This window comes from Coenobita brevimanus, chromosome 101 (assembly GCF_032717465.1).
Source record: "Coenobita brevimanus isolate Jiangsu-jjx chromosome 101, ASM3271746v2, whole genome shotgun sequence".
NCBI classification, from domain to species: domain Eukaryota; kingdom Metazoa; phylum Arthropoda; class Malacostraca; order Decapoda; family Coenobitidae; genus Coenobita; species Coenobita brevimanus.
Genome location: NC_137054.1, coordinates 43262906 through 43287662, shown reverse-complemented (window position 1 = coordinate 43287662; position 24757 = coordinate 43262906). Strand labels below are relative to the sequence as shown.

The following is a 24757-nucleotide window of genomic DNA, read 5'->3' as shown; positions in this document are numbered from 1 at the left end:
CATGAATTGGTAAGGTTTTTCAGATGAGAAAGTTAAACGTACATATAGCGCTCATTCTTTTGTTCATTTTTGTGTTTATATGTGAAAGGGAGAGTATTAATGCAAACAATAATGTATTCCATTAACCCCTTAACCCCCGGCATTGAACAACCCTTTACAGTACCGATGTCAGTGACGTCGTTTTAGCGTGAGCTACAAAAAACCGTGAACAATTATGGTCACTGGTATGTTTACATGACTCTATGTTACCATTCCAAGCAGTCAGGTGGTCGCTTAATCTCAGATGTTTTCGCCCATTTGGTAAATGCACCATAACTTTATCAATTCTTCCGTGAATTATAGTGAATCATAGCATGGGTTTAGGAAGCTAAAAAACACATTGCTAGGTTTGCCAGACGATTCTCTTCACATCTTTAAGAAAACTAAATGGAAAACATTTAATCCATCTTTGAGTACATACAATACAGTAAGTTTCTTCCATTCTTCTGAAATCAATTTATTTTTCTTAAAGATGTGAAGATAATCATCTGACACACTTAGCAATGTGTTATTTAGCTTCCTAAACCCATGCTATGATTCGCTATGATTCACGGAAGAATTGATAAAGTTACGATGCATTTACCAAATGGGTGAAAACTTCTGAGATTAAGCAACAGCTTGACTGCTTGGAATTGTCTCGTAGAGTCTTGTAAACATACCAGTGACCTTCGTTCCCTTCCCATAATTGTTAACAGTTTTTTTTGTAGCTCACACTAACTCAGCGTCACTGACACCGGCACTGTAAGGGGTTGTTCATTGCCGGAGGTTATTAAAGGGTTAATGGAGTACATTACTGTTTGCATCAATACTCTCTCTTTCATATATAAACACAAAAATGAACAAATGAATGAACACTAAATGTACGTTTAACCTTCATCAGAAAGACCTTAGCAATTCATATTCCTCCAGTTAATTTTATGCATTTTTCTAACTTCAGGTTAAGTTAGGTTTGGTTAATTTATTAGGTACAGTTAAACTCAGTTAGGTTAGGTTTAGTTAAACATGAGAGTTCCTTCCACCATTATGCTCAGGAATCAAAGTACTGTACAGGAGCTGTCACAGCCGTACAGCTAAAAACAACGGGGAAACAGATTTAACAAGCAACTTTTATTTATAGGTAATGCAATGCGGTATCAGTGGTTCATGGGCTACGCAATTACCGGTAAATGTCATTTTCAGGAAGGTGTCAAGAATGAGTGAATTTCAAGAATTAGCGAGGGGACTTGGAAGGTAACCATCGCTAATTTGGGGGGGTGGTTAGTGTACTGTCTGATACTGTGCAATATTGTAATTAATACTGTACTATACCTGAATCTGAAAAATATAGAAACTAGTAAACATTTATAAGTGTAATGAAACAGTAGGCCTACAAGTCACAGGTAAACACTTCCTGGACTGCAGAGACGATTCTGGACATCTGCCATGTACTTTCGTAAATGGGACTGTTTCTCAAAAACTGCCGAAATATCAGATCTACCGAATAATCAGCTGCCAAATAATAGGACTTTTACTGTAGTACTTAACCCTTTGAGATTCTGATGACGCGTTTTCATGTCATATCAGTTCTAACCTCAGAGATTCCAGTGATGCATTTATGCAACATTTTAAGATATTCTTATAAAATATTCACCATAAATCACTTTTACGTGTCACAGCAAAGAGACTGAAGCGCGACGTCACGGAATGGTTGCTCTGTGCGTGGTGGGTACTGCACAGCTGGTTTGACTCATGGCTTTGTCTTTTTATTACTTTATTCTTGGCAAATATTTTCCTGCAGCAAGATATAAAATTTTTGGTTTTTGCCTAACTTCAGCCCGTGCTTTTGACTTTTTATTTTCTTTGTTTTCCTTTTTTGAACATTTTACAATAAAGTACAACTATTCTGCTTTAAAATACCACCACAACCAGAGTCCTATCGTAAAAACAGTGCAGGCAAACCCTGATTTACGATACCCCTAGATGTGATACCCCGGAATAGTGATGGGGGTAGAAATACCACTTTACCCCACCTATCATAGGCCTACCCCCGGTTTTGTGATGGGTTTTGATTTTTTTTTTTACCTATCTGGATGATAATTTAGACTTAAATTTTGTGTTTAGGTTGATTTATAAACTGTTTTTAGACTTAGATTAATGTGTTTTAGTCATAGGTGGAGTGAACACTGTCATTTGGGGTACGGATTCTCGTCCTTCAGACGAGGAACCATTTACAGTGTCGACAACTAGGCGACTCAGCAAAGAATATTTTGTGTTTGACCATTAAACTATCATCTAACCTGTCATGGAATACGTAATGATAATTTTAAATAATAATTATGAAAACCTTTGAGAGTAAATATTTCATGCAGAAGAAAAGAAGTCTTTTCAGGGAATGGAAGAAGGGTGGTAACAAAGAGGAATACTTGGCTGCCCAGATGTAGGACTATCTATCTATCTGTCTATCTATTGCCAGACGCCATAATCCGGTAAGGGGTGGCCATTTGACTTTGAGTTATTTGTTTCACGGAGAAGGGCACTAACTCTCCACCAACCCACTTGTTGACACAATAGGGAGCACGTAGGGTTTGGTTATATGGTTACCACCCAGTGTTGTAAATGGTTTCTTGGCTTACAGGAAACCTAGAACAGAGATATACAGGGTGAAGTCTGGTCACAGAGACATTTACTTGATAACCTAAATCGTGTGGAAGGGAAGAATATGGTATTTAACCCCTAGGAGTTGGTCCACATCATATGATGTTTTGGTAGAGGCCTACAGTCCACATCATATGACGTTTTAATTTTTTGTGGGCATGTTTGAACTTAGCAGTGTGCCATATGGACTCTGAGTATTGTTCCGGCATGGCTGGTGCGCGGGGTCACGCTGGCTGACTCGGGGAGGGGGCGGGGGTGTGGGTGGGAGTGGTGGGAGGGCAGCCCAGCAGGGAGGAGGGCTGTGGTGGAGGGTGGTGTGAGGCCGGCTTAGGAAGAGTGTGGACTTGGAACCGGCTTGTACTGGTTCAGGATAGGGGTAGGGGTCGGGAGGGTTGGGGTGGGTTGGGGTGGTGGGGAGGGCTACTAGGGGGCCCTGAGGGGTGTGGGGGAGAGTGTACGGGTGCTTGAGTACACTTGTACTGACCATAGCCAGCCTTTAGGGAGTATCATATTGTAAAGAATTACTAAAAACAGTGAAATAATGTGTAAATAGTGTGTAAATACAGTAATAATGAATACCTAAATAGACATAAATTTGTTAGAAAATAAGTATCATGGAAAACATAAAATAAGCCGATCTTTATTAGTTACTTTCTTTTGTTTTTTGCTATTTTAGTTGTAATATTGAGTTCATACGGCATTGTGAATTAGTGAGAGAAACAAAGACAAACTCAACACTTATTTTGGCGCGAGGTAATCATCCCTTCTCCCTCCAACATGTCACCACGACCTTGAACATGCTTAGCCCAGCCGCCACACACCAGCTCCCTCACACCACACCACCACCTCCAAATTGCCAGCATAGAATAAGTACGCACTTTTTATGTGTTTTTTGTCATTTGTGAATGATTTGTAATGAAAAAAAATATTTTGGTGAAAAATTGATTTTCCTGATAATAACCCGGTGATGGGATAATGCCCGGTGCCTAGGGGTTAAGGTGGCAAATCAGGTGAAGAGGGAGAATTGGGATATTATAGGTGAGCAGTGTGTGAAGAAAGATGAAGGAAGGGCAGTAGTGAACAGTGGGGATATTAAAAATGCATGGAGAGAGCAAGAGTTAACCGTTACTCCCAGTCCTTCATTTATGCAACAGGTCAGCTCTGGAACTGTCTCCCTCTGTCTGTATTTCCAGCTTCCCATGATCTCCAGTCTTTCAAACGCAGTGTGTCCAGGCATCTCAAAATGATCGGACCATGAATTTGGCTCTCTCTTGTATTTTGTTTTTCTCATGGAAGGAACAATATTGCTGGCTCATGGCCTTTGGTTCCTTCTTCCTCACAAAAAAAAAAATACATATAGCTGGTTGTTGAATGAGGAGTTTGACTGGGACAGGGAAGGTTTGAAGTAAGCAGATCTAGTGTTTGGCCCTTGGCCCATTATTGACACTGCTACTGTGAGTGAGGCAGTAGGCAGGATGCAGGTGGGGAAGGCAGCAGGTGTGTCTGGGTTGACTGCTGAAATGTTGAAGACCTCAGGAGATACAGGAGTCAGATTAGTCACTGACCTGATAAATATGATTATACAGTATATGAGTGTGTTGTCCCAGATAATTGGCTGAAGAGTGTAATTGTAAAGGTGTACAAGGGGAGGGATTATGCCCTGGAAAGAGCAAATTATAGAGGCATAAAACTTTTAGATCAGGTAACGATGGTAATGGAGAGAGAAGGTGTGATTAGAGAAAGAGTGAATACTGATGAGATGCAGTTTGGGTTTAAGCTGGGCAAAGGGACCACTGATGTCATATTCATTGCTCACAAGCTTCAGGAAGAATATATAAGAAAGAAAAGGGAACTGTACTTTGTTTTTGTTGATTTGGAGAAGGCCTTTGACAGAGTTCCTAGAGAGGTAGTGAAATGGGCAATGAAAAAGCTTGGGATCAAGGAGTGGCTGGTCAGGGTGGTTATGACCATCACGTGGGTCCTCGCACCCAGGTAAAAGTGAAGAGAGATTTGAGCGATGAGTTTTCCATGAATGTTGGTGTGCATCATGGGTCAGAGTCCCTTATTGTGTATCATGGTACTTGAAGCCCTGTCACATGACTTCAGAAATGGACTCCCGTGGGAGATGTTGTCCGCTGATGATTTGGTGTTGACTGCAGAGAATGAAAGGAAGGAGGAGAAAAGATTTAGGAAGTGGATAGATGGTATGGGGCACAAGGGCTCAAGAGTAAATGCAGATAAAACAAGTGATGATATCTAGGGTTGGTTGTGGTATTGTCAATGAAGTGGGAGAATGGCCATATGTTATTTGCCACAAGGACGTGGGAAGTAATTCCATCTTGTGCAGTGTTTGTGATAAGTGGGTGCATAAGAGATGTGGGATTAGAGGTAGACAGCGAGATAATGCTGATTTTATGTGTACGGTGTGTCGGGGAGAGCATGTGGATATGGCCAGGCGTGAAAGGACTAAACTTGTTGGTGAGTCTCTTGAGTGTGTGGAAGAGTTTTGTTATTTTGCGAGACATGTTATGTGCTGGAGGTGGGGCTGGAGCTAGCTCTTTGGCTTGGGTTAGGTGTGGTTGGAAGAAGTTCGGGAAGCTGTTGCTTCTCCTGACATTGAGAGGGCTCTCCCTACGTGCTATGGGATCTTTGTGTGCAGCACATGTTAGGAGTGTTATGGTGTATGGTAGTGAGACCTGGGCAGTAAAGGAAGAGGATATTCGTAGGCTCAAATGTACAGAACTGACAGTGATTAGGTGGATGTGCAATGCTTCCCTGAGTGCAGGGACTGGAGAGGCTAGGTTTATGATGGAAGAGTTGAGAGGTAGGATGGGATTGGAGTGTATTGGTGTTGTGATGAGAAGAGTTAGATTGAGGTGGTTTGGGCATGTGGAGAGGATGAGGGATGATAATTGGGTTTAGAAAGTGAAAAGCTTTAATTTAGGGGTGGGTTGCGAGGGGTAGACCAAAAATGACCTGGGACGAGGTCATTAAGTGTGACCTCAGGGTTCAGGGACTGAATAGGGAGGCTGCCAGAGATCAAGCAGCATGGAGAGCCACCATTAGGTGACCAAGGCCGACCCATGCAAGCATGTTGGAGCCTTCCAAAACGAAACGAAACTATTGATGAAAAATGTGACATCGATTAATCATGTGTTTATATTCGGGCTGTTTAAGGAAAAATGCTTTGAAAATACAATGGAATTTCTAAATAAATGTTGGAAAATAAGAGAGAAAAAAAATAAAGGAACTCAGCAACCAGAAGAGTAGCTAAAACGAAATAAAAAGGGGCCTTTGAAAAGGCTATCCCGATTGCATCATCGATCAGTAAATCATGTGTTTCCACTCAGGTTGTTCCAGGGAAAACGCTCTGAAAATACAGAGATAGCCCGATTATCCGGGCTATATGGTGTTAAGGGGTGCCCGATTGGTCCGAAAGCACGATTAATCCGGCGGAAACACAAGTACTGTACTGTTAGACTGATTTATTTACCGGTAAATATACACTTTAAGTACCAGAAAGACCTTTCCAGTTCAGTGTATATTCCTCCAGCTTGTTTCAGTATTTTTCAGACTATATTCAGTTCGGTAAATCATGTTTTCTTACTGAAAGATTTCGTCCCTGTTAGTATCGTCTCGTTGTAAAGCTGTACCTACGATTGTTTCCAGCACAATGGACGAAACTCATCGCACTCAAATGTGGACTTCGTTTCCCAACTTCCCAACTGAAGATTAGGTTAGGTTACATTATTAGGTGCAGTTAAGCTAGGTTAGGCCAGGTTTAAACACTTAGATTAGAACAGTGTCTTCTGCCATTACGTTAACGAATCAAAGAGTCGTCACACCAGAACAGCTAAAAACAGCGGGGAAAGATTTAACAAGAAATGTTTATTTACCAACTCAGAAATAATAAGAAAAATATAACAGACTATCAGGATGAACTGATTTGGTAAGGTGCTTTTACTGCTTACAGCAAAGCATATGTTTACCCCCCTCAAATCCTCAATGTTCGTGAGTTCAGAAATTTGTGTGCTCCCGTGGCAGACCTTGAAACCATTTTTTCAAAGTTATAAAGTCAGTTTCTTTTTCTTACAGATTTGAAAAGACTCGTCTGGTACACCTAGCTTTTTCCCCTCCTCCCTAAACCCATCTTGTGATTTGCTATGATTCGTGAAAGAAAATTAGGGGGCATGTTACATTAGAATTTAAACATAAGTTAGGGTGCATGTTACTTTAGCATTTAAACATATCGGTGAAAACATCTGCGATGAAAGGACCGCCGAGCTGTTTGGGATGGTAGGAGTAGGGTCGTGTCAACATACCAGTGACCGTTCCCTTCTCATAATTGTTCGCAGTTTTTATGGCTCTCCCTAACTTAACGTTACTGACACCGGTACAGTAAAGCATTGTTCAAGGCTAGCAGCCATAAGGGGTTAATGGGATACATTATTGTTTGTACCAATACTCTCTCTTTCACACATACACGAACGAACAAAAGAATGTGAAATAAATGTACACTTAACTGTAAGGAGCAGAAATAACTGTATGCTCTGTCGGTCCGAAATGTGTTGGGAAGCAACATCGAACACAGAATGTGGAACTGAATGCCACCTTACGAGAACACTTGAGATGAAAGTATTTTTTCTTATTAGTAAACATAATTGTTCCATTTCGTCCCCTATAATTGTGAAACTCGTAAATTTTCGTCCAAGCATACACCCTATTAACCTTACCAATTCAATTCATATTCTCTAGTTTGTTTTCTTATCATAACGTTCCTTAAGCCTTACCTACGATTGTTTCCGGCATAATGGAAGAAACTTACTCATAATTAGGGTACATGTTACATTAGCATTTAAACATATCGGCGAAAACATCTCGGATGAAGTGGCAGGCCGCCTGACTGTTTGAGATGGTAGAGAAGGGTCGTGAAAACATACCAGTGACCTTCGTTCCCTTCCCATAATTGTTCGCAGTTTTTTATAGCTCTCCCTAACCCAACATCCCTGACACCGGTACAGTAAACCATTGTTTGAGGCTGACAGCTATGATGGGGTTAATGGAATGCATTATTGTTTATATCAATACTCTCTTTCATACGTACAGTACACTTAAGAACGAACAAAAGAGTGAACAGTAAATGTAAGAGGAAGAAATAACAATGCTCTGTCGGTCCGAAATGTGTTGGAAGGCGCGATACCTAACTAAGAATGCAGAACTGAATGCTAACTTACGAGAACACATGAGATGAGCAATTTTTTTTTTTTTTTTTCTGATTAGCAGACATTCTTGTTTCATTTCGTTCCCTAAAACTAGGAAACCCATTACTTTTCGTCTAAGCATACAGCCTAAAGGCTTCAGCAATTCTCTTCATATTCCTCCAGTTTGTTTTCTGTGTTTTTCTGTTTTGAGGGTAGTAAATTACCTTCTCTTGCTGAAAGATTTTATCTTTTATCACGTTCTTTAAGCCGTACCTACGATTGCTTCGGGCATAATGGAAGAAACTCGTCGTACACAAAAGTGGATTTAGTTTCCCAATTTCCCAACTGGAGCCCAGGTTAGGTCAGGTTAGGTTAAATTAGGTTAAATTATTAAGAAGTTAGGCAAGGTTAGGCTACGTCAGGAGTATCAGTTGCCTCACCAAACTCCACCCTACCACCCTTGTGATCGAGTTGTGAGCAGGAGGTGTGGGTGGGGGCAGGGTGAGCAAGACTCTCTCTGGTTTATCCATGCCTCTCTCCCTAGCAACTGGATGCTTCCTCTTTAAACCAGAGCATTCGTAGGGATGATTCTATGAATTACTGTACCACTGAACCATTGGGTCACGGCCCGGATATACCGAAAGCTGGATAATCCGAGCCTGGATAATCGAGCTTCCACTGTACAAAGGAATTTCTAAATACTGTAAATGTTGGAAAATAAAAGAGAAGAAAAGACAGGAGCTCAGCAACCAGAACAGTAACAAAAATGACATAAAGAGGGGCCGTTGAAAAAGCAGCCCTGATTGCATCATCAATCGCATTCCCCATCACGAGAAGTCCCTGTCAAAACATCAGCTGTTCTCCGTCACAAGAATTGGCACCTTGGACGATTCTGCGTCATTCATACATTATTATTGTGCATAACAGATGCTTATTTAACCCGCCGCGTCCTGACGACGTATGGATAGGTCACCATGTTTTGTCGCGGTGACACCCGACGACGTATCCATACGTTATGCAATTGTGAGGTCCGTCATTTGCACATTTTTAAAGTTTCACAGGTGATTTTTGGTAGGCTTATGTGGGAGACTTTCCTCTACCCAACGCCAGGCGAGGATAATGCCTGGCCCCACCTGACCCCCCCTCCCCCCCGCACGCCATTTTCTCGGCAACTCACCTGTTAGCAGTGACCTGGCTAGTAAGGACATGTCACACCACGGTCTCTCCAATGACGAAATTCAAAGCGAAAATGATTCCTGAGGTGGAGGACAAAGGAAGAAATAAGCCAGAGGAAGAAGCAAGCAGAAGTGATGAGGCGGTAACGTCGTAAAAGAAGGTGCCATATGTTGATGTGTTTGGTGAGTGAGCAACGCTTATATTGCCCTTATTATTGTCTGAAAACTAATATACTTGTGTACTACATATAAGTTCGTACCGAATAAATAAATACCTAACCATTTATGAATGGTTTGAAATAGCTACCCCTTTCATAGAAAACGTTTTCTCACGAGCCTGGCCTGAGAGAACAAGGTAAAGGTACTCTTACTTCTACTGTATTTCTAAGCTCAGCTGAGCACTTTCTCTCTGAATTTTTGATGTTTCTCTTAAAAAGCGGAGGTTTTAGCCAAATAACTATTCTAAAATCTGCCGGGACGCAGAGGGTTAATTGTCCCAATACCATGTGATGATGGGATTATATACAGTTCTGCTGCTGCTTCTTTACTGAGTTTGAATACGGGTCAGAGATCGCATTCTCCAGTGACTTTGACTGGGTACAAGTGAGATGGGCATTGGTTTTAGGTTTAGGTTATCTTCTTTTACAGCTGTTAGGCCATTTGAGAATGCCCCCTCCCTCCCCACTTTTTTTTTGGGGGGGAGGGGGGTTGGTTTAGGATTTGGTTGGGGGGGGGGAACCCAAGGCTCAAAAACACATCCCTGGACTTTACATGTTATATCTACCCCGAGATACGATACCCTGCCTAGCAATGGGATTTTACTGAACCAGTTGCATCGTACAACCTGGGTATGCCTGTATTTACACAGAGCGATCAGCGAAAAAAATCGCGAAGCGAATGTGCAGCTGAGAATTTTAAAAACTGTGCTTCTTTTTCCTTTTGCATTGCCACACAGTAAAATGCAGTAATAACCATAATCTGTATTTTTTTTTTTTTAATGTGTCCGACTCTGGGCAAAGGCTCAGGGCCTATTTCTTGGGGGCAGTTGCCTATCCCAAGGCCCAGTAGTCCTCCTACACCTCCACATGTCACCACTTCAGCGCTAACACTCACCGTCCATATTGAATACATGCTAGGGCTGTCTCATACAGGACTGGTGTATTGGTATTAGCGGGGGTACTTTTACGACATGTCGGCGGGTCATCTGGTAGATCAGGAAAGTCTGCTTTTTTTTTTAGGAAATTCAAATCCTTAAACTGTTCCCTGCTCCAGCCGAGATTCGATCCTGGGTCCATTAGGACTGCAAACCACCTCTCTACCGATTCAGCCACCGCCTCCCCCAATAATATAAAGTTAATTTATCGTAGTTTTGCATGGTTTAAATCAGATTGATATATCTTTATTATGAAAAATTCAAAGTTACAGTGTGTAACATCATGTAAAAAATTTTGCCGTGCACCATTGTCATAAATACACAGTAGAACCCGATTACAGCTGAACTCATAATTAACGACTCCAGTAATTAGTGATTTCTTCCTTTAAAAAAAAAATCTATTTATCTATAGCCCGACGCCTTAATCCCGCAAAGGGTGGCCACAGACAAAACGCCTCCAAGTCGCTCTGTCACCCACCATTTGACTACCCTCCCCCCAACTCACTCCCCCCTCCCTCATATACCTCTCAACTCCATCCCTCCACCTCATCCTTGGTCTACCCCTTCCTCTCCCTCCCTCCACCTCAGTGTATTTCTCCTAATGTCAACCACATCCACATCCACCCCACAACGTTCCTTCACTTCTTCATTCATCAACCTGTCCCTCCATGTACTCCACACACTCCTCTCAAGTAAGTCATTTCCACTGCTCTCACTCTTGACTTGTTCCCCTCTTGCAAGATCCATGCCTCGCTTCCATACGTCAGGGTAGGGATCACAGTACTATCATGCAGTGACTTCTTAACTTCCATACTCACCTCCCTATTTCTCATCACTGCTTTCAGTGAACCAACAACCTTTCTTCCCTGCTGTACCCTTTCACGCACTTCATCCCCCAAAGTTCCATCCTTACTCATCACACTACCCAAGTACTTGAATGCACTCACACTCTCCATATCCTCACCATCCAACCTCACTGTACATCCTGTGACTTCATTCTTCTCAAACACCATAACTTTACTTTTGTTTACGTTAACTTTCAGCTTCCTCCTCCTACACACTGTCCCAAATTCATTCACCAAACCTTGCAGCTCCCATTCATCTTCACTCAACAATACTGTATCATCAGCAAACAGCAACACCGGAAGCTTCCAAATCTCACCCTCATTCATTAGAGCCACCCCCACATTTACTGCCCTACCCTGCACCTCCTTTACAACCCCATCCATGTATATATTAAACAGCCATGGAGACATCACACAACCCTGTTTCAGTCCCACATTGAGATAAAAAAATTCACTCGGCTCACCATCCACTCGCACCGTAGCCCTAGCTCTTTCGTACATACTCTTCACAGCACTCAACAATTTCCCATCCACTCCATATAGTCTTAATACTCTCCTCATACCTTGCCTATCTATTCTGCTATAAGCTTTCTCCAAGCCCATGAAGGCAGCATACACTTTCTTTCCCCTCTCTAGATACTTCTCCACTAAACATATTAGAACAAACAACTGATCTACACACCCTTTTCCCTTCCTAAATCCCCCTTGTTCTTCTCCAACTAGCTCCTCTGTCATATGCCTAACCCTATCAATGAGTATTTTACCATATATTTTATCTTCACCCCTGCACAATTGTTGACTCTATACAGGGGTTTTATCCGCCCCTGTGTGGAGTACAACTCTCATGTGTGGGGAGGCTCCCCACATACAGCTCTTCTCAATAGGGTGGAGTCAAAGGCTTTTCGTCTCATTAACTCTCCTCCTCTTACTGACTCCCTTCAACCTCTGTCTCTTCGCCGCACTGTTGCATCTTTATCTCTTTTCTATCGCTACTTTAATGGTCACTGCTCCTCTGAACTGTCTGCTTGCATTCCTCCACCTCTACGACGGGCGCGTAGCACCTGTCTGGCAGCAAACTCTCATCCCTTTTCTGTCCAACTCTCTAATGCAAGAGTTAACCGTTACTCCCAGTCTTTCATTCATGCAACAGGTCAGCTCTGGAACTGTCTCCCTCTGTCTGTATTTCCTCCTGCCTATGATCTCCAGTCTTTCAAACGCAGTGTGTCCAGGCATCTCAAAATGATCGGATCTTGAATTTGGCTCTCTATTGTATTTTGTTTTTCTCTTGGAGGGAACTGTTACTGCGGGCTCATGGCCTTTGGTTCCTTCTTCCTCGCATTAAAAAAAAATAAAATAAAATAAAAAAAGTAGGCAAATACCCCTATGGTTACCACATACTTCTCTCTCCCGTTTTCCTTTATACAGTATAAAGGAACAATTATACCTGATTTCCAGTCCTCTGGAACCCTTCCTTCTTCCCAAGCCAATCTACACAACTTCCATATCCATTCCACAACAATCTCACCTCCATACCTCAACATTTCACCACACACTCCATCAATTCCTGGGGCCTTTCCCAACTTAATCTTCTTCATCGCTTCCACTACTTCTGCCCTACTGATCTCTTCCTCCCTTCTCTCATCTCTTCTTCTCCCAGCCATTCCCCAACCACTTATACTCGCACTGCTGTCACTCTCTACATTCAACAAATCCTCAAAGTGCTCCTTCCATCACCTCAATTTCTCGCTCTTCTCCACCAACAATCTATTATTCCTATCTTTCACTCCCCTACTATTTCCCCTTTCACACTGCCTTACTTTCTTTACCTCCTTCCAAAACAATTTCTTACTCTCCCTCCATTTCACACTCAGATTCCTCCCAAACTCTTCATCCACTTCCTTCTTACTCTCCTTCACCAGTCTCTTCACCTCCTGTCTCCTACTCACATATACCTCTCTCTTCTCTCTCTCATCTTCTCCCCCACCTCTACTCGCTAACCATGCACTATATGCCTTCTTCTTTTGTTCCACAGCTCGTTTCACCTCATCATTCCACCATGCTGTCCCTCGCACACCCTTGCATCTCCTCCTCACTCCAGAAACCACCTCACATGCTGCGCCTATCTCTTCATCTTACGTATGTCTTCCACCCCTTCCATCTGCTCTAGCTCATACGTTCCCAATCTTTCTTCCACTATGCTCTTATACTCTGCCATTTTCTCACTATCTTGCAACTTCTCCACTCTTCTCACAGGAGCTGTTTCCTCCTGTCTTCCCCTTCGTCTCCTCAACCATTTTCTTTGCAGCTTCACCTTGGCCATCACTAAGTGATGGTCCGAGACTCCATTCCCCCACTCTCTCCACACTCTTGCATCCAACACTTGTCTTCTCATTCGCTCATCCACACACACGTAGTCTATCATTGCCTTTCATTCAACTAGTTCACCATCCATCCTCCTCATTACTCTCCATGTATACCGGTGGATTATCTTATGTCGAAAGTAGGTGGTGGCTATTGCCAAACCCTTACCAGCACAGATGTTCACCAATGCACTACCATTCCCATCTACATCAGCTGGCACACCCCACTGACCAACCGCTCCATCCACTCGTACATTCCCAACTTTGACATTCATGTCTCCAATCAGAAGCACTCTCTCGCTCTTTCCAGTACTTATTTGACCTATTTAAGGAAAATTTCCATTAACACTAGTATAATTCTGTGGAAAACCCATTCGAAAAACCACTGACTTACAAGAATCCTCACCTTACTCTTTATTTTTTATTCTCTTACAATCGTCACCATAGTCTTTGTTTGGATACTTTATTACTGCAGTAGAACACCATAACTGCCAAACTCACTACTTAGCCTGTTCTTCCCCCAAAAAAATAGTCGGAAAAATACAGAAAATAAACTGGAGAAATAAAAATTGAATTGGTAAGGTCTTTCTACTGAAAGTTAAACATGTATTTAGTGCTCTTTATTTTATTCGTTTTTATGTGAAGGAGAGAGTGTTGATGCAAACAGTAATGTATTCCATTAACCCCTTAATAACCCCCAGCATTCAACAACCCTTTAAGTACCAGTGTCAGTGACTTCGAGTAAGCACGAGCTAAAAAAAAAAATGTGAACAATTATGGGATGGGTTTAGTTGTAGGTGGTGGCGACCATCATCCACTCACTTGATGTAGTGCTGCCTACTTCTTCCTTAGCCTTTATCATTCTTTTTCTGTGCCTGCCCTCCTCTCTTCCTATTTCTCCCATCTTTCCTGTCACTTCGTATTGCTTTTCTTTTCTTTACAGGTGGCTTTACATTGAGTGACAAGCCAAATGGTTTCCTGTAAGCCAAGAAACCATTTATGACGCTGGGTGGTAGCCATTTAACCAAACCATACGTGCTCCCTGCGTGTCAACAAGTGGGTTGGAGGAGGGTTAGTGCCCCTCCCTGTAAAAGAAATAACTCAGAGTCAAATGGCCACCCCTTACGGGATTATGGCGTCTGGCAATAGATAGTTAGATAGAATGAAGGTCACTGGTCTGTCTACATGACCCTGTGCTATCATCCCAAGCAGTCAGGCGGTAGCTTAATCTCAGATGATTTCACCCCTATTGTACATGCTTCATAATTTTATGAATTCTTCCGCAAATTATAGCGAATCACAGGATGTATTTAGGAAGCTAAAAAACACATTGCTAGGTACACCAGATGATTCTCTTCACATCTTTAAGAAAAATAAATTTATTTTAGAACTTCAAATATTCCGGGGCCAGCCAGGGGTGCATTCAAATTTCTGAACCCACGGCCATTGAGGGGTAAGCCGTTAAGCCTTACCTACGATTGTTGTTTCCAGAGCAGTGGAGGAAACTTACTCTGCATACTCAAAGGTGCATTTCGTTTCCCAATTTCCCACCTGTAGGTAGGGTAGGCTTGGTTAAATTATTAGGTACAATTGAGCTAGGTTAGGTTAGGTTTAGTTAAACACTTAAGGACAGCCCCTTCCGCCATTACCTTGACGAAGCAAACAAGAGTTGTCACAGCCGAACAGCTGAAAACAACGGGGAGACAGATTAAAAAAAAAACTTTATTTTTGGGCAATGCATTACAGTAACAGTGGTTTAAAAAAAAAAAAAACTTTATTTTTGGGCAATGCATTACAGTAACAGTGGTTCATAGGTCATTCACTTACCAGTAAATGTCATTTTCAGGAAGGCATCAAGAATTAGGGAGGGGATTTGGGATGTAACCCTCATGAATTTGGGGGGGGGGGGAGTTACTGTTATGTTAAGAGATGTCATAGTTTTAATATATTGTACTTTGGTGTGTCTTAACCCCTCCGTGCCTGCTGGCGTCGAATGACGTTTAGCCGATAAATGGCCGCCGGCGTTGTTTGAGTGCGGCCTATAAAAATACGCAAAAATTTTGGGGAAGTGAACGAATGTTCTGAACATCTTCACACTGACCTACACTACACTCCCATACACCTCATCAAACAGTTCAGAGCCTGCTGCTGTGATAAGTTGATTTTCCATTTTCTTTGCTTCTGGCCATGCCTAAAACCATAACTACATCCATTTTCTTGACCCAGGCAGAACATATCATCTTTGTCCTCTCTTGCAAAACACACACAACCACCTATTTACGATTATGAAGTAATACAGGCACATACAAAAAAGACATGATAAGAAGTAAAAAGTACATTTTTGTCTTGGTATCTTTACCTGTTTGCTCAGGTTTGTTGTAATGGTTTGGATCAATTGCTGCAGTGCAACTTGTAGAAAACTGTGAAAACCTTCAGGAAATGAACAAAAATCTGGGCCATGAGACTGACCTTGACTTCACCCTCTCACATCTGTCAGTTCACCACCTGATGTCATGACGAGTGGATGTACGATTTTTTCGCTCGTGGCCATGCCTAAAAACACAGTTACACCCATTATCTCGACCCAGACAGAAAATACAATCTTTTTCCTCCCTTGCAAAACACACACAACCACCCAGTTTACGAAACAGAAATATATGTTACGATTAAAACAGGGTCAAATGAGAAAGATGAACGTAAAATGATAGAGAAAGATGAACATGTTATTACGGAAAAAATACGTTTTCCCCCGTCTATAAACATATTTATTTCTGCTTTGTATCTGTATTCGTAATAATTATTTATTCTTAGGTCTGAAACTGCATTACGACTCTATTTTTAGCCATGCTTGTGGTGTGGGAGCTCGAAGTTGCGACTCAACTTCCGTATTGCTAATCGGATCTGACCCTTCACTTTATTCTCCCGTGGCAGAGTCTAACTTTGGAGGACGTGCAGTTTTCTCATTTAGGACCGAAAATTCAACTCTTTCGCTTCGTTTTCCAAGCATGAGCACAACGATAACACAAAAAATAACTCGAAACTACTATAAACATTTTATATCAAAATGGTGAAAAAGTATTCATAACATTATTTTTTCCAGGCATTCCTAACAGATTGTGTACTGAAATCATTCGATATCATCATATCTCATATATGCACAACGTTTCAGCACCATTTGCATTGTTTTGGGAGGTAAAAAAAAAAATAACAACACCTGCCCAGTTGCGTTGCGGCAGTGCCCCTGGGCGGCGATATCGGTTGCCGATATTTCAGCAACTTCCGCGCTCCATTGTAAGCCACAAAATGCGTCTAGGAAGCTGGGATTTGCACTGTTAGGTGCATCTGGACTTTCTCTTCAATATGGCAAGAAAAAGGAATCAATTTTCGAAACTTCAAAAAATGGCCCCGGCGTCAGCCTGGCGTGCACTGAAAATTCCGGGCCTTCGGCCATGGAGGGGTTAATACTTGTATGCATGAAAATGTGGTGATTTATTCAAACCCATGTAGGTCAGACCTTTGCATAACTTGGACTGAGTCACCTCCCAATTAGTCCAAGTTACCGAGGCTTGACTGTACTACCACCAACTCTAAGATACCATCACCATTGTTGTATCTGCATTTACTATCAAGCCCTTGTGCCCCATACTCTCTCTCCACTTGCTAGATCTTTCCTCTGCCTTCTCTTTATTAGAAAACTGTTAAGATGCTGTATATAATTTAAGCCTGTAGTATCCACAAGAAATGGTAGGCCACATCTTTATTTTCCAGTTATTTATGTGGTTTGCCTTTATGTGTCTTTATTAGTGTAATTGAACATAATGGGATAATTCAGCTGATCTCCCATATGTTTGACAGTCAAGCAGTTTGTGCAGGATTTCCTAATACAGCTTAGTACCACCTCAGTAGTGAGTGCCAACTTCTTCCTTAGCCTTTATCATTTTTTTTTTTCTATGCCTGCCCTCCTCTCTTCCTGTTTCTCCCATCTTTCCTGTCACTTCTTATTGCTTTTCTTTCATTTACAGGTGACTTTACATTGAGTGACAAGCCAAATGGTTTCCTGTAAGCCAAGAAACCATTTACAATGCTGGGTGGTAACCATGTAACCAAATCCTACGTGTCAACAAGTGGGTTGGTGGAGGGTTAGTGCCCCTCCCTGTAAAACAAATAACTCAAAGTCAATGGCCATCCCTTACGGGATTATGGCTTCTGGCAATAGATAGACTTTTTTCTTGGCGAATATTTTTCTATAGCAAGGTACAAAATTTTTGGTTTTCACCTAACTTCAACTTGTCATTTTGACTTTTCATTTTCTTTGTGTTCCTTTTTTTAACATATTACAATAAAGTACAATTTTTCTGCTTTAAAGTGACACCAAAACTAATGTTCTATCATGAAAAGTGTATTTACAGGGAGCGATCAAAGAAAAATATTGTGGCATGAAGATGTGGGTCAGCGCGAGAGCAGCTGACTCTAGCACAGACATTATCTGCCCTTTCCAAAAACCTGATAGGGTTAAGGTCAGGTTACCTATAGGTGTGCAGCTCAAATGTACATAACAAATACAGCAGTCTTATGAGTCTGGGCACGCTCCTTGGTTTGAGAAATCTGCGTTTTCATTTTCGTTTTCGTTCCTCGGTTTGAGAAATCTGCGAGTTAGAAATAACTGATCTTATTGGGAAACTTACTTATGAGTCAGTCAGCTTGGAAAAGTTGCCCCCTTTACCCCAAAACTTACTTCAAACTGGTCACCAGCAAGCACTAACAACCAGGAAAAGAAATTAGTAAAGCATATTTAATGGAAATGAAACAGTACTCTGTTGTAAGATTCTTACCTGACTCTGACTGATGACATTGCCAGAATGGACAGGGGAGGGGGGTGGGGTTCCAAGGCTTAAGGCGAACTATGGCCTCTCAGCACGAAGCAGGTGTGTTGTCGCCTCTGTGCTGGTCCCTCCTCATCAACCTCTCTCACGAACCCCTCAAAGTCCTGTGTGGAGGCAATGGAAGCAGTGTTGTCATCACCCTCAGCTACCTTCATGTCGTCATGAGTGTCGTCGATTCATTGAGCTTAATTCTTTACCAAATTGGCACAGCCTTTCAATATTTTTTCTTGAAGTGAGCCATTTGCCGGTTACTTATTATTCCTGGATTACCGCAGCTCCTGGGCTTTTTTATAAACATACATCTGAAAGCTATAAATGGGGATTTAGAATGCGTTATACACTGATGCATCCAGTAGATACGATGGTTGGTAAACAACGCGGCCAGTTGGAGAGATTGCCAGTAAACAGTGCCAGTGGCAACCTGCCCGGTTCCTTGAGTACCCTAAAATATAGGTACGTTTTGCATTTTTCCCACTCTTTTCTTGCAGTCACAATTTGATAATTAACCATCGTGTTGCATATGTACCAGAATTACTTGAGATGGCGAGGTTGTTATTATATTGGTGGAATTGCCACGCCTGTTTGGTAAAGAATTACTCCCCATGTAATTCTTTACCAAATGGGTGTGGCCTTTCTATATTTTCTATTGAAAGGAGTCTTTCACAGGTTACTTGTTATTATTATTATTCCTGGATTATCACAGCTACTGGACATTTTTATAAACATACCTTTGAAAGTAATAAATTGGGATTTAGAATGCTCGATACACTGACACAGCCACTTGGGGCAGTGGTTGGTAAACAACACGGCCAGTTAGAGGGAGCTTCCTTGTTGAGTCTGTAATGGTGGGTAACTTTGAATTTTTTTTTTTTTTTAAGAGACAATGAATGGAGGAAGGAAAAACAAAGGGGGAAAAAAAAAAAAACAAGTCCATGTGCCTAAAGGCATCCTCCATTCATAAAATATTTGAGGCGCACACACTCAAATCCGAGTTGCCAGTACTGCATTTTTTCTCAGGGTTTCCTCTATCCAACAGTAGGTCGTATATGCCCTTCTGATTATTTTTCTTACGATCTAGTGAGCCCTGAAACACCCACGATTTTTCAGCTGTATACACTCTAATACAGCTCTTCCAGAACACACCAGAGTAAAGGCACAAGCACCACTTTCCCTTTAACCAGGAGTACTTTGGTGTGTGTGGGCAGCTGTGCTTCCTTCTGACACTCACGTCTCTTCCACGCGCCACCCTGATGGATCTCAGCAGCCAATAAAAATTCGCTCTGACTGAGCTAGCGTTGTTATTGGGTGACTGTTGCCATCATCCAGCATAAATAGAATCAAAACACCAGTCTCTTCCCCGCACTGTTTTTTAATGGAACGCTTTGAATGCTTTATTATTTCTGGTGATTTTGCTAGTGTTTCTGTTGTGTTGCTGTACTGTGGTAGTTATGGCTGGTAAGAGTGATAACAGTGAGCACCAGGAGGCTGTTGTTAGTGAAAATGAGTCTAATGTTAGTGAGAATGGTGAGTGTATTGAGCTGGGTCCTTCCCATGGCCGTAAACGCAAACCAAAGCCTGACACATGGAAAGCCAATGTGGTGATAAAACTTTGTAATAAAGGTAAGGCTTACACCAGCCATGTGACTAAGAAACTGGTGGAAGCACGATAGATAGGACCTCCATGTGCTGATGGCTTTTTCAATAAAGTGAGTAGGCCTGTGATAAAGGTATTGTTTAACCCCTAAACCGCTGGGTTGCTTTGGTGCAACTTGCATGTCCCATTAGGATATTCGCGCTCCGACAGACTTTCTAAAAATATTTTGCCAAAAATCAGTTATTAGTCCTAGAGTATTATAATTACATATGCATATGGCACATACCTTCAGCTTTCTCCTGGGATGTTTGTTGAGCCTTTGTCGAGTACCGTAGGACTTGTGGAGACCTCTGAAGTTGGGTAACGAAGTCTCCACTTTACACTTCCCGACACCCCGTAATATGATTACCACAGCCTGGTATTATCACTAGAAACACTATTCTATAATTTTCAAATAGTTTGGAATCCATACTCCAAAAAAAAAAAAAAAACACTGAAAGCAATGAAAATTACGAGCGTGAACGAGCCTCCCACTTGCACTCGTTCCCCCCTGGTATTCTGTCATTTATTATTCATAAAAACACTCACACTTTATATTCCTATTACTATATAACATATATATATATATATATATATATATATATATATATATATACTGTATATATATATATATATATATATATATGCAGTCTTTATCCATAAGTTTCCTTCAGTAATAGTAGTTTATTGTCACTGTAGGCATTCAATTTCTCTTTCAGTAAAATACAGTACAAAGAGAGCCACGGCTTCACTTTCACTGTCATAACTTCAAATATTTGTACTCATATTCTTATATTACTAATTATTTACATTTCTATTTACATTTTCTATTGTATTTTCAATATTTACACTTCTGTTTTACTTACACTATGTTATGCACTGTCACTTGCAGTAACTTATAAAACTATATTACACTGTTCCATCATATTTAGATCCATTGCTTTCTCTTGCTATTTACACATTATTTACACATTAATTACATTTTCCACTTGCACTTTTAGAATTGCTTCAGGCTGTGGTAATCAAAGAAGCAGGTAACGCAGAGGGGAACCTGGCACTCAGCGCACTGCCAAGAGGTGCGTTTGTGCTCAGGTATGCGTCGGGTGGTATGTGCACACACCTGGCACCTGCGGATTGCAGCCTTCCTCTTGGTTGTGGCAGGCATTTGCACCAGTCTGTGCCGATCCATGTACGCCCTCTGCTCAAGTCTCTCGGGAAGTCTTACAGCATGGCGCCTTGTAGTTGCTGCTGTCACCCTACCATATGAGGAGTCTCGTGGACAAGGGGCGAATGCGCCACCCCCATCAAAAATGAGTTATGCATGTTTTCCGATAGATGGAAGCACTGAAAATCTCGTGGTGAAGAGCTTTTTCCGATTCCGACCCATGTGGGTTCAGAATTCTAGGTTCAATCTCCCTTGTTTTGCACACGTGGAGGGGAGGAGGAGGAGGGTGGGGAGGGTCTGTGATTTCAGAGCTGTAGGGGCGAATGTCGGCACGTGCCCAGCCAATGGGCGAGCGGCTCCCTCTGTCAGAGTTAAAGGGCCGCCTCTCAGCCAATCAGACGCGCGCTAGCACCCCCGCTAGTCATCCTGCCAAGCACGTGAATGAAGCCTGGCTTTGTTTACACTCCGATGACGTCCTCAACTACTAACCATTAGGCCCGCCGCCCCCCCTCTTCATCTTGGTGTGCGGTTGGAGTTGTAAATAGTTGGTATTATAACTTCATTGTGTCAGTCATTAACAATATAATGGTTATCATACACACAATAAAACAACCTGTTGCCGATAAGGAGATGAAAATATTTAATTAATAATTATAGGAAAAATATTAATTATGGGAATTTTTGGCTGAAAATTTCACAGTATCTTAGTTTCATGTACATCTAATACAGGAATGAATTTCAAGTTGATTGAACAATAATTACTATATGCTGAAAAAACACCATCGCGTGTTTTACTGTGTGTGTGTGCGTGTGTGTGTGTGTTTTCATTTTTTCCTGCAGTATAAATTTGCCTCTTCCAGAGGATTCTAATGATATATAATAACATGCTATTCTATAATATTCTACGTCTGCCACCTATTCCTGAACTTTAAACGCTCATAACAAAAAAAAAAGAAAATGGCGCATTCGCCCCTTGTCCACGAGACGCCTCATATCTCTCAAGCAGCTGCTGAACACAAACCTGGCGAACAGCTTCAGGGAGAAGGACTTTTTTTTTTTTTTTTTTTTTTTTTTTTTTTTCAGAACAGAGGAAGGAAAAACAAATGAGTAAAAAAATAATAATAATCCATACACCAGATTACTGGTGTCCTCTCTTCATAAAATATCTGTAACAGTTAGACTTGAACAGCTGTGGGTTGAAATTTGGAGGGAAACAACTCTGGGGAAGCGAGTTCCAGAGAGATGCAGTTCGGGGAATGAAAGAATTCTGATAGGCAGAAGTTCTGCAATGTGGCTGAGTGACGTTCCAGTCATGAGCGCTACCAGATGCCCGTGTAGCACGAGGGAAGGCATGGAGAGGTGGCACTGTGGATGCAACTCCGTCTGAGCATTTGCCAAAAAAATATCTGTAAAATAATGCAAGGGAGGCAACATTCCTTCTTACTTGCAGGGGAGGTAGTTTTTATGTAATGACAGGGTTGTTAATGATTCTAACAGCTTTGTTCTGAATTTTGTCTAGTTGTCTTAGTAGATACGCAAGGTATGTGGAAGGTATTAATATATGGAGTGGAGTGGAAATTGTTGAATGCTGTGAAGAGTATGTACGAGGGAGCTAGGGCTACGGTGCGAGTGGATGGTGAGCTGAGTGAGTTCTTTGATCTCAATGTGGGACTGAAACAGGGGTGTGTGATGTCTCCATGGCTGTTTAATATATATATGGATGGGGTTGTAAAGGAGGTGCAAGGTAGGGCAGTGGATGTAGGGGTGGCCCTAATGAATGAGGGTGAGATTTGGAAGCTTCCTGTGTTGCTGTTTGCTGATGATACAGTATTGTTGAGTGAAGATGAATGGGAGTTGCAAGGTTTGGTGAATGAATTTGGGACAGTGTGTAGGAGGAGGAAGCTGAAAGTTAATGTAAACAAAAGTAAAGTTATGGTGTTTGAGAGGAATGAAGTCACAGAGTTTGCAGTGAGGTTGGATGGTGAGGATATGGAGAATGTGAGTGCATTCAAGTACTTGGGTAGTGTGATGAGTAAGGATGGAACTTTGGGGGATGAAGTACGTGAAAGGGTACAGCAGGGAAGAAAGGTTGTTGGTACACTGAAAGCAGTGATGAGAAATAGGGACGTGAGTATGGAAGTTAAGAAGTCACTGCATGATGGTATTGTGATCCCTACCCTGACGTATGGAAGCGAGGCGTGGACCTTGCAAGAGGGGAACAAGTCAAGAGTGAGAGCAGTGGAAATGAGTTACTTGAGAGGAGCATGTGGAGTGACGTGGAGGGACAGGTTGACGAATGAAGAAGTGAAGGAACGTTGTGGGGTAGATGTGGATGTGGTTGAAAAGATTAGGAGAAATACACTGAGGTGGTTTGGACATGTGGAGAGAATGGAGGATGAGAGACTGACTAAGAGGGTGTATGTAGGTGAGGTGAAGGGAGGGAGAGGGAGGGGTAGACCGAGGATGAGGTGGAGGGATGGAGTTGAGAGGTATATGAGGGAGGGGGGGGTGATTTGGGGGGAGGGGAGTCAAATGGTGGGTGACAGAGTGACTTGGAGGCGTTTTGTCTGCGGCCACCCTTTGCGGGATTAGGGCGTCAGGCTATAGATGTCTTAATGCAACCTCTCCACAACCATTCCACAAGGGTGAGCAACATTCAAGCTGAGAGCGCACATGACTCTTGTAAATTATAGTTAACTGCTCATCGGCGAAGAAGTTACGGACCCTGTACAATAATCTAAGGTTCTTTGAGGCGGTTTAAGCAAGTGATCTGACATGAGAGGTCCAGCTGAGGGCACTGTTAAGTGAGACGCCAAGAATTTCAATACTTTTGGAGATGGGAATATTAGTAGCACTGAAGGTAATGTACAAATCTGGCAGTATCTGTCTATTAGTAAACTGTGTATATTTAGTTTTACTAGCATTAAAAGAGACAAGGTTGTTTTGTCCCCATTCACTGATTGTAGATAGATCTTGATTTATGGAGATGGCTGTACTGAGTTGAGAGGTAGAGATATTAGACTTTGTAAATGGATGTCTGAGTGTGAATGAACTATGTAGTGTTGAGTCATCTGCATATGAGTGAATGGGATTGTGGGTGACAGATAAGAGATTATTAATATGAGCCAGAAATAGGGTTGGCGCCAGAACTGATCCCCGTGGCACGCCGGCGTTAGTTGAGTGGAAATTGGAATATACATCATCTACTTTTACACTTATTTTCCTGTCACTAAGATATGAAGAAATCAAAGGAACAAAAGACGTTAGTCTAACAAGGGAGTTTGGACAGCAGGGAACGGTGCCATGCTCTGTCGAAAGCTTTAGAGATATCAAGAGCTACTGCATGAGTTTCTCCAAAAAGATCAATTGATTGATGAATGGTATGAATTAAGAGATTGAGTATGTCAATGGTGGATCTTTCGTGGCGAAAACCGTATTGTCTATCACTAATTAAGTTGTTGGATTCAAGATGTTTAACAATGTGCTTAGTAATTAAAGTTTCAAATACCTTACCAAGAGAAGATGTGACAGCTATTGGTCTATAATTGGAGGGGTCAGACAAACTGCCTTTCTTCGGAACGGGGTGGATATTGGCTTCTTTCCATGAATTTGGGAATAAAGAAGTACGTATGCATAGTCTGAATAATTTAGCTAGGACAGAGGCAAGTT

General features: G+C 41.9%; 1 protein-coding gene across 2 annotated transcripts in view; it reads left to right on the top strand.

The window, feature by feature from the left end:
• LOC145415094 (proteasome subunit beta type-5-like) overlaps positions 1–24757 on the top strand; it is a 130161-nt gene that overhangs the window by 34767 nt on the left and 70637 nt on the right. The gene's annotated exons all lie outside the window — the stretch shown is intronic.